We start from the raw sequence: 15,960 nt of genomic DNA on the forward strand, positions 1-15,960 counted from the left end.
CATCTTCGAACCTTTAATAGGATCTGTACTTTATTCAAAATAAGAGAAGTTGAGGATGAACAGATCTATCTCATGTTTTTTCCCTGGACTTTAAAGGGAGAAGCCAAAGATTGGTTAGAATCGGTACCTGAAGGGGCGATTGATACATGGGATGTCTTAGTTGAAAATTTTCTTAAACAATTCTTTCCGGCATCTAAAGCCGTGAGACTTCAAGGAGAAATTGTTACGTTCACGCAAAAGCCAAATGAAACTCTATATGAGGCATGGACAAGATTTAGGAAGTTGTTGAGAGGATGTCCTCAGCATGGTTTAGACACATATCAAATAGTACAAATATTCTATCAAGGATACGACATTACTACACGCAAAGACATCGATATAGCAGCTGGTGGTTCCATTATGAATAAAACCGCAACTGAAGCTTACAAAATTATTGATAACACTGCTTCCCACTCACATGAGTGGCATCAAGAAAAAGACATCGTTAGATCATCTAAAGCGGCTAGAGCCGATTCTAGCCATGAATTTGATTCCATTTTCGCAAAGATAGATGCTGTCGAAAGATGAATGGAAAAGATGACTAAAATATCTATGTTATACGAATTAGTTGTGAGCAGTGTGGAGGACCACATTTGACAAAATATTGTCTCAGTATTGACCAAACGATGGAACAAAGAGAGAGTGTTTCATACATGAACCAAAGGCCTCGAAATAATTATCAAAATAATTATCAACCGCCAAGACCAAATTACAATCAAAATCAGAATTATAACCGAAATGTTCCATACAACAACCAACAAGGTCCTAGCAATCCACAAGTATCTAATCATACTTACAATCAACAAAGACCTATTTTTCCAATTAAACCACCACAAACTGATGATAAAAAGTCAAATTTAGAAGACATGATGTCAAAGCTAGTTGAATCTCAAACTCAATTTTTACATCTCTGAAACAAACCAATGAACAAAATGCTCAAGCATTTAGAAAACAACAAGCTTCTATTCAAAATCTGGAACAATAAGTGAGCAACCTAGCAAGGTTGATAGGTGAAAGAAAACCGGGAAGTCTACCTAGCGATACAAATTTTAACCCCCGAAATGAAACAGCTAAAGCCATTACCACAAGAAGTGGTATTACACTTAAACCACCTGAAATACCTGTAATTTTTGGTGACTCTATTCCTACTACACAGGCACCACAATTTGATCAAGATAAGGAAACAGATCCGGTAGTTGAAAAGGTTAATGAAGATAACACAGTTAAGGCAAAGCCTTATGTTAAACCATACCAACTACCACTTCCTTACCCGAGTAAAATGAGAAAAGAAAGATTTGAAGTCGAGCAATCCAAATTCTTGGATATGTTTAAACAAATAAATGTTAATCTTCCTTTCATTGATGTGATTTCAGGAATGCCTAGGTATGCCAAATTCTTGAAAGATCTAATTACAAATAGAAAGAAAATGGAAGAACTCTCGGTTGTTACAATGAATGCTAATTGTTCTGCAGTGCTGTTGAATAAGATACCAGAAAAACTCTCAGATCCAGGAAGTTTCACAATTCCATGTTTTCTGAGTAGTCTTAGTTCAATAGAAGCATTGGCAGACTTATGTGCTAGTATAAATTTAATGCCATATTCACTATACGCTAAAGTAGACCTTGGAGAATTAAAACCAACACGAATAAGCATATAACTAGCTGATCGATCAGTAAAATATCCTTGAGGGATAATTGAAAACATGCTAGTTAAAGTTGGTACTTTAGTATTTTCAGTAGATTTTGTTATTCTGAACATGGAAGAAGATTCTCGAGTTCCTCTCATATTAGGAAGACCATTCTTAAACACGGCTAAAGCAATAATAGACGTGTTTGGTAAGAAACTGACCCTAAGTATAGAGGACGAGAGTGTTACCTTTTCTGTTGATAGAGCCATGAAACAACTATAATCTGCAGATGATACATGTTATTATATTCAAACTATAGATTCACATGCATAATTGTTAGAAGAATTTCCAGAATTACAAGGAACAGGAGAATGTTCTTTAGGAGAAGGAACTGAATCAATTGATGAAGCTGAAATGTTAGCTACACTTATAGCTAATGAATATGAACCAACAACAGAAGAACTTCAAATGCTAAAAGAGGAAGACAGGTATCGATATAAATCATTGATAGAAGAACCACCGACATTAGAATTAAAGCCACTTCCAACCCATTTGGAATACGCTTATTTACATGGTGAATCTGAATTACCTGTAATAATATCGTCTTCTCTTACAGAAAATGAAAAATCTCAACTCATTTCTGTGCTAAAAGCTCATAAACCAGCTATTGCATGGAAAATTCATGACATTAAAGGCATAAGTCCTTCGTATTGCACACATAAAATCCTTATAGAAGAAGGTCATAAAACGTATGTGCAACGCCAACGAAGACTAAATCCTAATATGCAAGATGTTGTTAAGAAAGAAATTATTAAACTGTTAGATGCAGGTTTAATTTATCCAATCTCTGATAGTCCATGGGTAAGCCCAGTTCAATGCGTACCTAAGAAGGGTGGCATGACTGTCATCACAAATGAAAAAAATGAGCTTATTCCTACTAGGACTGTAACAGGATGGCGTGTTTGTATTGATTATAGAAAATTAAATGACGCCACCCGAAAAGATCACTTTCCCTTACCTTTCATTGATCAAATGTTGGAAAGGTTAGTCGGAAATAGTTACTATTGTTTTCTTGACTGTTTTTACGGATACTTTCAAATTCTAATAGTACCCGAGGACCAAGAGAAAACCACGTTCACGTGCCATTATGGTACTTTTGCTTACAAACGCATGCCATTTGGACTTTGGAACGCCCCTGCAACCTTTCAAAGGTGCATAATGCAATTTTTCATGACATGATAGAAGAATGCATGGAAGTTTTCATGGATGACTTTTCAGTCTTCGGTGATACTTTTGAATCATGTCTAGTTAATCTTGAACGAATGCTTATTAGATGCGAACAATCAAATCTAGTACTTAATTGGGAGAAATGTCATTTCATGGTTAAAGAAGGCATCGTTCTTGGTCATAAAATTTCAAAGGAAGGAATTGAAGTGGATAGAGCTAAAGTAGATGTAATTGCTAAACTTCCACATCCCACCAATGTTAGAGGAGTTAGGAGTTTTCTAGGGCATGCCGGTTTTTACCGACGTTTCATAAAAGATTTTTCTAAAATTGCCACTCCTATGAATAAACTCCTAGAAAAGGATGCTCCATTCATCTTTTCGGATGAATGCATCAAATATTTTAATATTCTTAAAGAAAAACTCACTAATGCGCCGATCATGATAACTCCAAATTGGAATCTACCGTTTGAACTCATGTGCGATGCAAGTGATTTTGCAATGGGAGCCGTTTTAGGACAAAGGATTGAAAAACGATTTCAACCTATCTATTACGCTAGTAAGATGTTACAAGGAGCACAAACGAATTACACAACTACTGAAAAAGAACTCCTTGCTATTGTCTTTGCTTTTGACAAATTTCGTTGATATCTCGTTCTAGCAAAAACGGTGGTCTATACCAACCATTCTGCTCTTAGATATCTATTTTCGAAATAAGATGCCAAACCACGATTAATCCGTTGGATCTTACTCTTACAATAGTTCGATATTGAAATCCGAGACAAAAAGGGAGCAGAAAATCTCGCCGCTGATCATCTTTCTCGTCTTGAAAATCCCGAATTAGAAGTTCTAAATGAATCAGCCATACAAGATAACTTTCCTGATGAATATCTTTTGAAGATCGACTATAAAGAAATTCCATGGTTGGCAGACTATGCAAACTACTTAGTATGTGGATTCCTTGAAAAAGGATTGTCGTACCAAAAACGAAAGAAATTCTTTAGTGATATAAAACACTTTTTTTGGGAAGATCCACATTTTTTTAAAAGTTGCCCCGATGGAATAATACGCCGTTGTGTATTCGGAGATGAAGCTAGTTAAATCTTAAACCATTGTCACACAGGACCAACAGGAGGGCAGTATGGGCCTCAACTCACAGCAAGGAAAGTTTACGACGCTGGATTCTATTGGCCTACAATTTTCAAAGACGCACACCTTCTTTGTAAATCCTGTGATGCTTGTCAAAGGGCTGGAAAAATAAGTCAACGTGATGAAATGCCACAAAATGTCATTCAAGTATGTGAAGTATTTGACGTTTGGGGTATTGACTTTATGGGTCCATTTCCAAAATCTCTTAATAATCTCTACATTCTTGTTTCCATTGATTATGTATCTAAATGGACGAAAGCACAAACTCTCCCAACTAACGATGCACGAGTTGTAGTCAACTTCTTAAAATGTCTTTTTGCTAGGTTCGGAACACCGAAAGCTTTAATAAGTGATTGGGGTACTCATTTTTGTAATAATCAACTTGAGAAAGTTCTCAAAAGATATGGAGTAACTCATAAAATCTCAACCGCTTATCATCCACAAATAAGTGGACAAGTTAAAAATACCAACCGAGCTTTAAAACGTATTCTACAGAAAATCGTAGGATCAAATCCGAAGGAATGGTCCATGAAATTGAAGGATGCACTCTGGGCTTTTAGAACAGCCTACACAACTCCAATTGGAACCACACCTTTTAAACTTGTTTACGGAAAAGCATGTCACATTCCAGTAGAAATTGAGCACAAAGCATTTTGGGCTTTGAAGAAATGTAATCTTGATTTACATGAAGCCGGAAGTCTACGGTTAAGTCAATTAAATGAATTAGAAGAATTAAGATATGAAGCATATAAAAATTCATTAATCTATAAAGAAAGAACGAAGAAATGGCATGATAAAAGAATCAGAAGTTCAAAAGAATTTAAGGAAGGAGACAGAGTCCTTCTTTTCAATTCACGATTCAAGCTATTTCCTGGAAAATTGAAATCAAGATGGTCTGGACCATTCATAGTCAAAAGAGTTTTCCCATACGGAACAATAGAGTTAATAAATTCAAATGGGATTGAATTTAAAGTTAATGGTCACAGAGTTAAACATTACATACATGGTCCAATGGAAGTTGACAATGAAGTCAATCATAATTTCACCACTCAAGAAAACCCTCAGAATGAAAACATAAATATGTTATCAACAACATATGAAAAACCAAAATTGGAAGACGGGGAAGCTTCAAATTGGAGTGATGAAGAAGAATTTCTATATAAACCTCCCATTCTAAGAAACGAAGAAAAATGTGAACAAGAAGTTCAAGTAGAAGTGAAAGAACCAAGAAAAGATCACTTGGAAAAGGTTAACAAACCAACTCTACTTACTAAAGTAGGAGACCCAGGTGAATTTTTCATTTCTTGCTTGCTTAATGATGGTCCTATGTATAATGGACTCGCAGATCTAGGAGTAAGTGCAAATGTTATGCCTTTTTCCTTATACAAAAGATTAGGTGTGGGTAAATTAAGACCAACCAGCATAGGTGTTCAATTATTTGACCAAACCATTAAACACCCGGTTGGAATAGCCAATAATTTACTTCTTAAAGTGGGAAGTTTGACCTTTGTTGCAAACTTCATAGTTATTAATATGGAGGAAGACCTTGATATTCCTCTAATTTTAGGTCCCCCATTTTTAGCAACCACCGAAGCGTTCATTGATGTAAGAGAAGGTAGAATGACACTTAGGGATGGTGACAAATCGGTCACCTTTGTGAACCGAAAGTTTAGATCTCCACCAACTAAAACTGTTGAACCAATAAAAATGCCTAAGTGTGGGGAAGATGAAGAAACACCTAATGATAACCCGATAACAAAGAACCCCGTTATTGATACGAAATTAGATGAACCCGTTTTCAACAGTTCAATGAAGAAACTTTATAAACGGATTCAAGATGCTAGAATTAAGGGGAACTTTAAGTTATGTAACCGATTAGTATCCAATTTGTCGCCTAAAGAAAAAGCAATGTTAGTTGAATTTGTGAAAGTTACAGAGGAAATTAACAATTGAATTGAAGCAAAAGTCAAAGATATACAAGTTGTTGATAGTCCAATTGAAAACGAAGTTAATCACAATATCGACACCACAGCTAACTAAGTGTGGGGAGAATCAAATCTTTTAAGGATAATATATATTTCTGTTAGAGTTAGATTTTCTGTTTTCGTGTAGTTCTCAAAAATGGAATCCGAATGGTCTTTCCCTAGCAGACCCTAAAGAACTAGTCTTCTCCCCCCACTCTGAATTTTTATTTCTTTTAGGTTTTACGAGATGAAGAATTCCTTTGATTTGAACCATGGTCTACTACTACACGCTTTGATTACTAAACGTAATAATGACACACTCCCGAGTGAACTGGTATCATTCATAAGAGGAAAAATGGACGAAGTGAGGAAAGAACTCAGGAAGAATCATCATAAGACACATTTTGGTAAAGGAAAATCAAAATCCGCAACAAAAAGAAGAGCACGACACCTTGAAAGATGTCATAAATGCGGAAAATGGTCACACGAAGGTAAATGTTCGAACAATCAAACATATTCAAATACTGAATTTGTTACTCTATGCAGAGAAGGACCGTTCATATGTTTAGAAGAAAAGTTATTGAAGAATCGAGGTTACGCTTATGTAGCTCTGGAAAACCAAATCACACGACTCTCCTATGAGTCGGCTAAAGCAGGTCTATGAGAATTCTTTCTCATAAGTAAGTATGTATTGTTTTTATTTTATTTTATTGCTTTTAACCTTTTGATAATAAACGCTGAATCGTTCGCTATAAAGTATTAAATTGATATTCAATAAAATTAGGTATGCGAAACCGAAATTATTGATATCATACAAAAATTTATTACATCACTACGAAATTTACCGTTTATTCATAAGGTATAAATATCTTTAATCAATCAATCCAAAATATTTCAAAAATTCGTCAGGAGTAAAACTAGGTAAAATAGCTGAAATTACTTTACCCAAAAGAGGGGCGTATATTTTTGATAATATTTGATTGAATAAAGTGGAATAAAAAACCAAAAAGATTTTTAATTTTATTTTTACCTTGTTTTTAAAATTAATATATAAATATTAAATTAATATTGTAAATCTTTTTAAAACAATATATTTAAGTTTTTAAATATTTTAAAAATTAATATTTTCAATATAAGTTTGTAAAACTAATGTATAAAAATATTAATGATATTAATATGAATTTTTAATTTTATGCATTTTAAATTTAAGTTTGGTGTGAATTTAAAAACAAAAATGTACTTTATTTCATTAAGTTAAAAATATGATTTCTAAAATTCGTCGTAAGTTGAAAACTAGGTCGTTGAACCGAAATTGCTTTACCCGAGGGCCGGACGAGAAATTTTGTTATCATTATTTTTAATCTTATTGATTTAAAGTATGCCAAAAACATTTAAAAAAACCCAAAAATCTTTGCTTTTAAAACAATCGCTTTAAAAATGATAAATTTTAAATTTTATTGAGGGACGGACTAGGTAAACATATCGAAACTACCTAAAGTAAAAGGAAATAAAATTTAAAAAAAAAATTATTCATTTAAATTGTTTTAATAAATAAAGGTTTTATAAAAAAAATATATAATAAAAATATTATGTATGTTTGTAGTTTATCTCATGTACAAAACAGGGTAAAACAGCACACTTTCAAAGACTGGCATTAAGTTCAGCAAAAGCTATTAATTTTAACGACAAAACGAAAAACAAGTGTGATGTAACAACAGACGGAATGAACAAATGATGTGCACCATTTATCATTCAACACAAACCACAATATGTTTGGAAACTTTGGTAAAATTTAATCATTTTTCTACGCTAATCACCCTCAATAATTTAAATTGCTACTGATTTCTTGCAAATGAGGGCATTGCAAGATCTTAAATGTGGGAAGAGGTTAAATTCTTTCGGGTTTTAAAATTTTAATTTAAACACTTGGTTACCATTAAAAATACTAGTAACGCAGTAGTTGTATTAGAATCTAGTGCTCTCTGATAATAAAGAATAGTCCTAGTCTTATATACTGACCACCCACTTCTAGTAAAATTTTTAAAATTTTTTCAAATAAATGAATTCAAAATCATGCTTATACACATTTATGAATGATAAAACTAGGTGTTAATACCGAAATTATTGTTACATCGGAAAGGACATAAATTGAGAAACAACTCAAAATGCTTGAATTCATTTAAAATGGAATAGAGGAGAATAAAAAGGCAAAGAAAGAAAAATAAAAGCCACGTGTGGGAAAAATTTACCAAGTTATTTAGAACATATATCACATATTTTTGTACAAATAATTGAAAATACTTTTGTTTTGGGCAATATTAATAAGTTTTACCCTATTTATTGTAATATAAATGGAATTTAAAAGGAAGTAAAGTCTTCTGAGAAAAAGACACGCGCTTCTTGATTTAGGTCAGGAAGTTGTCGTCCAGACCAATTGTAGAGTCTACGAAAAACTTTGAAAAGTTTTCTCGAAAAACAGCTAGAAATCCACGGACCTCAGCATCAAACAGGGTCGCCAAGTGGTCAGACTTATCCTAACCATGAGAGGATCTGTCTCGTACAATGGGGGGCACCGTGCAAATTAGCTTATAAGACTAATGAATCAGATCCCCAAAAAGGATAATATCCTTAAAGATCAAAAATCAGCTTTTAAGCCTGATATTACTCAATCCTTGGGATTGACCTTAAAGATTGAGAATTCAAACTCATGGAATTCGATGATATCTAAACTCGAGCTTGAACAAGAAAATATTTTGATCAAATTACAAACCGATTTGTTTTCTGAAAACCCATTTATAATGCGTTCATTACCATTGAACGTAAAATCCTAGGAATTCACCGGAATTCATTAGGTCACCTGAACTAAATCGGGTGTCAACCGTAAGAACGGTGGTTGCATAGCATGGTTGAAGACAGAACCTTGTGCCAGACCGAAAAACTATAGGGTGATCTTTACTATTGCTCCTACAAAGGATAGTAATTGCATCCGACACGATTTAGACCATAATCAAAAGCATGTCACGGGACATTGCCTTAACAGTTGCTTGTTCAACGCTTTCCTTTACAACCGGAAGGTAGTTTACCGAAAGGTAATATACAGAACAAGTAAACTGGACATGTTGCTTTCCTAATACAAGGTTAGCAAGTGGGTGACACAAATCCATAAGTTTTGAGCTAAAATTTTCAAATCTGAAACCCACAAAAACATTTTGCAAACACCGGTGAAGGGTTATTCCGGAAAACTTATCTAGGGTAAAAGCTAGATTGAATTTTCAAAAGATCAAATGTTTTCATAAAGATCAAATTTCCTAAAGGATCTAAATTTTTATAGTCATGTGGGACTGTAAACCACATCGTTACTATCATTGTTTATACCGTCGTATTAAAATCACTGATGTACAAAGTGTGAAGAATAAAGAAGTGATTCTAGTAAAGTTATATTCAAGTTCTATATTGCTTGAGGACAAGCAACGCTCAAGTGTGGGAATATTTGATAATTCTAAAAACGAACATATATTTCATAGCATTATCCCTTAAGAAAGACAAGTTTTTAGTTGCAATTTTTCTATTTACAAGTGATATTCGTTTAAATAATAAAAGGTGAAGACAAAAGACATATTCGACAATTTGAAGACGCAAATGACCAAAACGCTAAAAAGCACAAAGTACAATCCAAGTGGTTCAATTTATTGATAAGAAATGTCTCAAAATTACAAGAGTACAAGCCGCGAAACGCAAAGTACAAGATATTAAATCATACGAAAGGACGTTCAAAAATCCGAAACCGGGACATGAACCAACTATCAACGCGCGACGCAACGGAGCTAAAATTACAAGTCAACAATGCACAAGAATATAATATAATATATAATTAATTATATAAAATTATATATATTATATTATATATTAAATAAATACGCACAGCCCACGTTTAAAACTCAATCTGAGCTGGAACAGCTGGCCATGCGATCGCATGGCCAGAAGGCACAAAAGTCATGCACTCGCATGAGTTACTGTAGCTGGCCAGGTTCTATAAAAAGTCAGTTTTTCGGACGAGTTATGTACACCAATATCAATCTCTCTTGTCTGTATGTAATATATTTATTATAATTTTAATTTTAATTTAAGATTAATAATAAATTATGGTTTAGTTGGGTTATTGTAAGAAATGTTTTACGAGTTTTAAAGTCGAAACTCTGTCCGTGTAACGCTACGCGATTAACAATCACTGTAAGCTATGTTCTTCCTTTTTAAATTAATGTCTCGTAACTAAGTTTTTATTATGCTTATTTAAATCGAAGTAATCATGATGTTGGGCTAAATATTAAAGACGGGGTTATTGGGCTTTGTACCATAATTGGGGTTTGGACAAAAGAACGACACTTGTGGAAATTAGACTATGGGCTATTAATGGGCTTTATATTAACTAAACGATACCTCGTTAATTTAATATAAAGGTTACAATTTGACGTATCTATATATAACCACATACGCTTAATCGGGTACGGTGGGCAGGATATTTATAAATACAAATTATTGTTCATTTTACCGGACACGGGAATGGATTAATAGTTAATGGACTCATTAAAATAGGGGTGGATTACATTCAAGGATAATTGGTGTAATTGTTAACAAAGTATTAAAACCTTGGTTTACACGCAGTCGATATCCTGGTGTAATTATTAAACAACTTATTAAGACCGTAGAGACGTAGAATTTCAGATTGACTTAGTACCTAGAGCAGCGCATGTAGCACGCGCACCGTATAGACTTGCATCTTCTGAGTTGCAAGAGTTATCTAGTCAGTTACAAGAGCCTTTAGACAAGGGATTCGTTCGACTGAGTTCTTCACCATGGAGAGCACATGTGCTCTTTGTTAGGAAGAAGGATGGATCTATGAGACTTTGTGTTGATTACAGAGAACTGAATAAGCTGACTATCAATAATAGATACTCGTTACCAAGAATCGACGAACTGCTTGATCAGTTGTAAGGATCTGGATGTTACTCTGAGATAATCTGAGGTCAGGTTACCATCAGATGAGAGTAAAGGAGACCGATATACCGAAGACAATGTTTAGAACATGCTACTGACATCATGAATTTACAGTAATGAAGTTTAGTTTGACGAACACACTGGCAGTGTTCATGGATCTCATGAACCGTGTGTGTAAGCCATACCTAGACAAGTTTGTTATTGTGTTCATTGGCGATGTCCTGGTATATTTAAAGAACGATAAGGAGTATGAACAACATCTCCGTTTGATACTTGAGATGCTCAGGAAAGAGCAGCCCTGAAAAATTTTCGAAGTGTAACTGATGTGTGCAGAGGTGTATACGAAATAGTTATATTTTTGTTGCGAAATACTATTAAATACGATACAATTTTACACAAGTTATTTATTTATTTATAGAGTGGAAATACCTAAACCTTGCTACAACACTTATAGACAGCGTACCTAATCGTACAGTAGTGTAGTTTTTAGTAAGTCCGGTTCGTCCACAGGGAACTAGCCAAGTTTAACGCTATATTTTTAAACACTATATTTGTATAAATATATATATATAAATGAAAGTAGTATTATTATTATTATAAAAGGGGGTTTTTATCGTTTAATGACCGATTTGTCGATTTTATGTCTTAAGTCGCAGTTAAAACCTAATGTAAAATATTAAAAATAAAAATAACTTAATTTAAAGCGTAAAGTAAATGACAATAATTAAAGTGTGATAAAATAAAATGACGATAAATAAAATTGCGATAATTAAAAAGTACGATAATTAAAAATGCGATAAATAAAATAACAGTAAATAAAAGTGCGATGAAATATGATATAAAAGAATTATGCTTATTTAAACTTCGGTAATCATGATGTTCGACGTGTTGATTTTAATTTATTACCATGGGTTAATTGTCCTTTGTCCTGGATTATTCGATATGTCCATACGGTTTTGTCCATAATAGTCCATCAGTCATAAATATAAAGTGCGAGAGTCTTCGTCAAATTATCCTTATACCCGAAGTCAAATATTCCAACTAATTGGGGATTCGAACTGTTACAAGGTCTTAATACTTTGTTTAATGAATACACCAGGTTATCGACTACGTGTAATCCAAGGTTTTATTACTTTGTTAATAATTACACCAATTACCCTTGTATGTAATTCACCCCTGTTTCAACAAGTCTATTGATTATTAATCCATTCCCGTTGAAATGTCCCGTTCTTATTGATTAAAAACGTTCCATATTAATTGATTTCGTTGCGAGGTTTTGACCTCTATATGAGATGTTTTTTAAAGACTGCATTCATTTTAAAACAAACCATAACCTTTATTTCATCAATAAAGGTTTAAAAAGCTTTACGTAGATTATCAAATAAAGATAATCTAAAATATCCTATTTACACACGACCATTACATAATGGTTTACAATACAAATATGTTACAACAAAATAAGTTTCTTGAAAGCAGTTTTTACACAATATCATACAAGCATGGACTCCAAATCTCGTCCTTATTTAAGTATGCGATAGCGGAAGCTCTTAATAATCACCTGAGAATAAACATGCTTAAAACGTCAACAAAAATGTTGGTGAGTTATAGGTTTAACCTATATATATCAAATCATAATAATAGACCACAAGATTTCATATTTCAATACACATCCCATACATAGAGATAAAAATTATTCATATGGTGAACACCTGGTAACCGACATTAACAAGATGCATATATAAGAATATCCCCATCATTTCGGGACACCCTTCGGATATGATATAAATTTCGAAGTACTAAAGCATCCGGTACTTTGGATGGGGTTTGTTAGGCCCAATAGATCTATCTTTAGGATTCGCGTCAATTAGGGTGTCTGTTCCCTAATTCTTAGATTACCAGACTTAATAAAAATGGGCATATTCGATTTCGATAATTCAACCATAGAATGTAGTTTCACGTACTTGTGTCTATTTTGTAAATCATTTATAAAACCTGCATGTATTTTCATCCCAAAAATATTAGATTTTAAAAGTGGGACTATAACTCATTTTCACAGATTTTTACTTCGTCGGGAAGTAAGACTTGGCCACTGGTTGATTCACGAACCTATAACAATATATACATATATATCAAAGTATGTTCAAAATATATTTACAACACTTTTAATATATTTTGATGTTTTAAGTTTATTAAGTCAGCTGGCCTCGTTAGTAACCTACAAGTAGTTGTCCACAGTTAGATGTACAGAAATAAATTGATAAATATTATCTTGAATCAATCCACGACCCAGTGTATACGTATCTCAGTATTGATCACAACTCAAACTATATATATTTTGGAATCAACCTCAACCCTGTATAGCTAACTCCAACATTCACATATAGAGTGTCTATGGTTGTTCCGAAATATATATAGATGTGTCGCCATGATAGGTCGAAATATTGTATACGTGTCTATGGTATCTCAAGATTATATAATATACAATACAAGTTGATTAAGTTATGGTTGGAATAGATTTGTTACCAATTTTCACGTAGCTAAAATGAGAAAAATTATCCAATCTTGTTTTACCCATAACTTCTTCATTTTAAATCCGTTTTGAGTGAATCAAATTGCTATGATTTCATATTGAACTCTATTTTATGAATCTAAACAGAAAAAGTATAGGTTTATAGTCGGAAAAATAAGTTACAAGTCGTTTTTGTAAAGGTAGTCATTTCAGTCGAAAGAACGACGTCTAGATGACCATTTTAGAAAACATACTTCCACTTTGAGTTTAACCATAATTTTTGGATATAGTTTCATGTTCATAATAAAAATCATTTTCTCAGAATAACAACTTTTAAATCAAAGTTTATCATAGTTTTTAATTAACTAACCCAAAACAGCCTGCGGTGTTACTACGACGGCGTAAATCCGGTTTTACGGTGTTTTTCGTGTTTCCAGGTTTTAAATCATTAAGTTAGCATATCATATAGATATAGAACATGTGTTTAGTTGATTTTAAAAGTCAAGTTAGAAGGATTAACTTTTGTTTGCGAACAAGTTTAGAATTAACTAAACTATGTTCTAGTGATTACAAGTTTAAACCTTCGAATAAGATAGCTTTATATATATGAATCGAATGATGTTATGAACATCATTACTACCTTAAGTTCCTTGGATAAACCTACTGGAAAAGAGAAAAATGGATCTAGCTTCAACGGATCCTTGGATGGCTCGAAGTTCTTGAAGCAGAATCATGACACGAAAACAAGTTCAAGTAAGATCATCACTTGAAATAAGATTGTTATAGTTATAGAAATTGAACCAAAGTTTGAATATGATTATTACCTTGTATTAGAATGATAACCTACTGTAAGAAACAAAGATTTCTTGAGGTTGGATGATCACCTTACAAGATTGGAAGTGAGCTAGCAAACTTGAAAGTATTCTTGATTTTATGTAACTAGAACTTGTAGAATATATGAAGAACACTTAGAAATTGAAGAGAGAACTTGAGAGAGATCAATTAGATGAAGAAAATTGAAGAATGAAAGTGTTTGTAGGTGTTTTTGGTCATTGGTGTATGGATTAGATATAAAGGATATGTAATTTTGTTTTCATGTAAATAAGTCATGAATGATTACTCATATTTTTGTAATTTTATGAGATATTTCATGCTAGTTGCCAAATGATGGTTCCCACATGTGTTAGGTGACTCACATGGGCTGCTAAGAGCTGATCATTAGAGTGTATATACCAATAGTACATACATCTAAAAGCTGTGTATTGTACGACTACGAATACGGGTGCATACGAGTAGAATTGTTGATGAAACTGAACGAGGATGTAATTGTAAGAATTTTTGTTAAGTAGAAGTATTTTGATAAGTGTATTGAAGTCTTTCAAAAGTGTATAAATACATATTAAAACACTACATGTATATACATTTTAACTGAGTCGTTAAGTCATCGTTAGTCGTTACATGTAAGTGTTGTTTTGAAACCTTTAGGTTAACGATCTTGTTAAATGTTGTTAACCCAATGTTTATAATATCAAATGAGATTTTAAATTATTATATTATCATGATATTATCATGTATGAATATCTCTTAATATGATATATATACATTAAATGTCTTTACAACGATAATCGTTACATATATGTCTCGTTTAAAAATCATTAAGTTAGTAGTCTTGTTTTTACATATGTAGTTCATTGTTAATATACTTAATGATATGTTTACTTATCATAGTATCATGTTAACTATATATATATATATATATATATATCCATATATATGTCATCATATAGTTTTTACAATTTTTAACGTTCGTGAATCACCGGTCAACTTGGGTGGTCAATTGTCTATATGAAACATATTTCAATTAATCAAGTCTTAACAAGTTTGATTGCTTAACATGTTGGAAACATTTAATCATGTAAATATCAATCTCAATTAATATATATAAACATGGAAAAGTTCGGGTCACTACAGTACCTACCCGTTAAATAAATTTCGTCCCGAAATTTTAAGCTGTTGAAGGTGTTGACGAATCTTCTGGAAATAGATGCGGGTATTTCTTCTTCATCTGATCTTCATGCTCCAGGTGAACTCGGGTCCTCTACGAGAATTCCATCGAACCTTAACAATTGGTATCTTGTTTTGCTTAAGTCTTTTAACTTCACGATCCATTATTTCGACGGGTTCTTCGATGAATTGAAGTTTTTCGTTGATTTGGATTTCATCTAACGGAATAGTGAGATATTCTTTAGCAAAACATTTCTTCAAATTCGAGACGTGGAACGTGTTATATACAGCCGCGAGTTGTTGAGGTAACTCAAGTCGGTAAGCTACTGGTCCGACACGATCAATAATCTTGAATGGTCCAATATACCTTGGATTTAATTTCCCTCGTTTACCAAATCGAACAACGCCTTTCCAAGGTGCAACTTTAAGCATGACCATCTCGCCAATTTC

At 33.0% G+C, this 15,960-nt stretch overlaps 1 non-coding gene across 1 annotated transcript; it reads right to left on the minus strand.

The window, feature by feature from the left end:
- Window positions 1-204: 204 nt before the first annotated feature.
- LOC139845839 (small nucleolar RNA R71) lies at window positions 205-311 on the minus strand. Its single transcript, XR_011758595.1, has one exon. It is a non-coding gene; the product is annotated as a small nucleolar RNA R71 (small nucleolar RNA).
- Window positions 312-15,960: the final 15,649 nt, after the last annotated feature.

Source organism: Rutidosis leptorrhynchoides, chromosome 4 (assembly GCF_046630445.1).
Source record: "Rutidosis leptorrhynchoides isolate AG116_Rl617_1_P2 chromosome 4, CSIRO_AGI_Rlap_v1, whole genome shotgun sequence".
NCBI classification, from domain to species: Eukaryota; Viridiplantae; Streptophyta; class Magnoliopsida; order Asterales; family Asteraceae; genus Rutidosis; species Rutidosis leptorrhynchoides.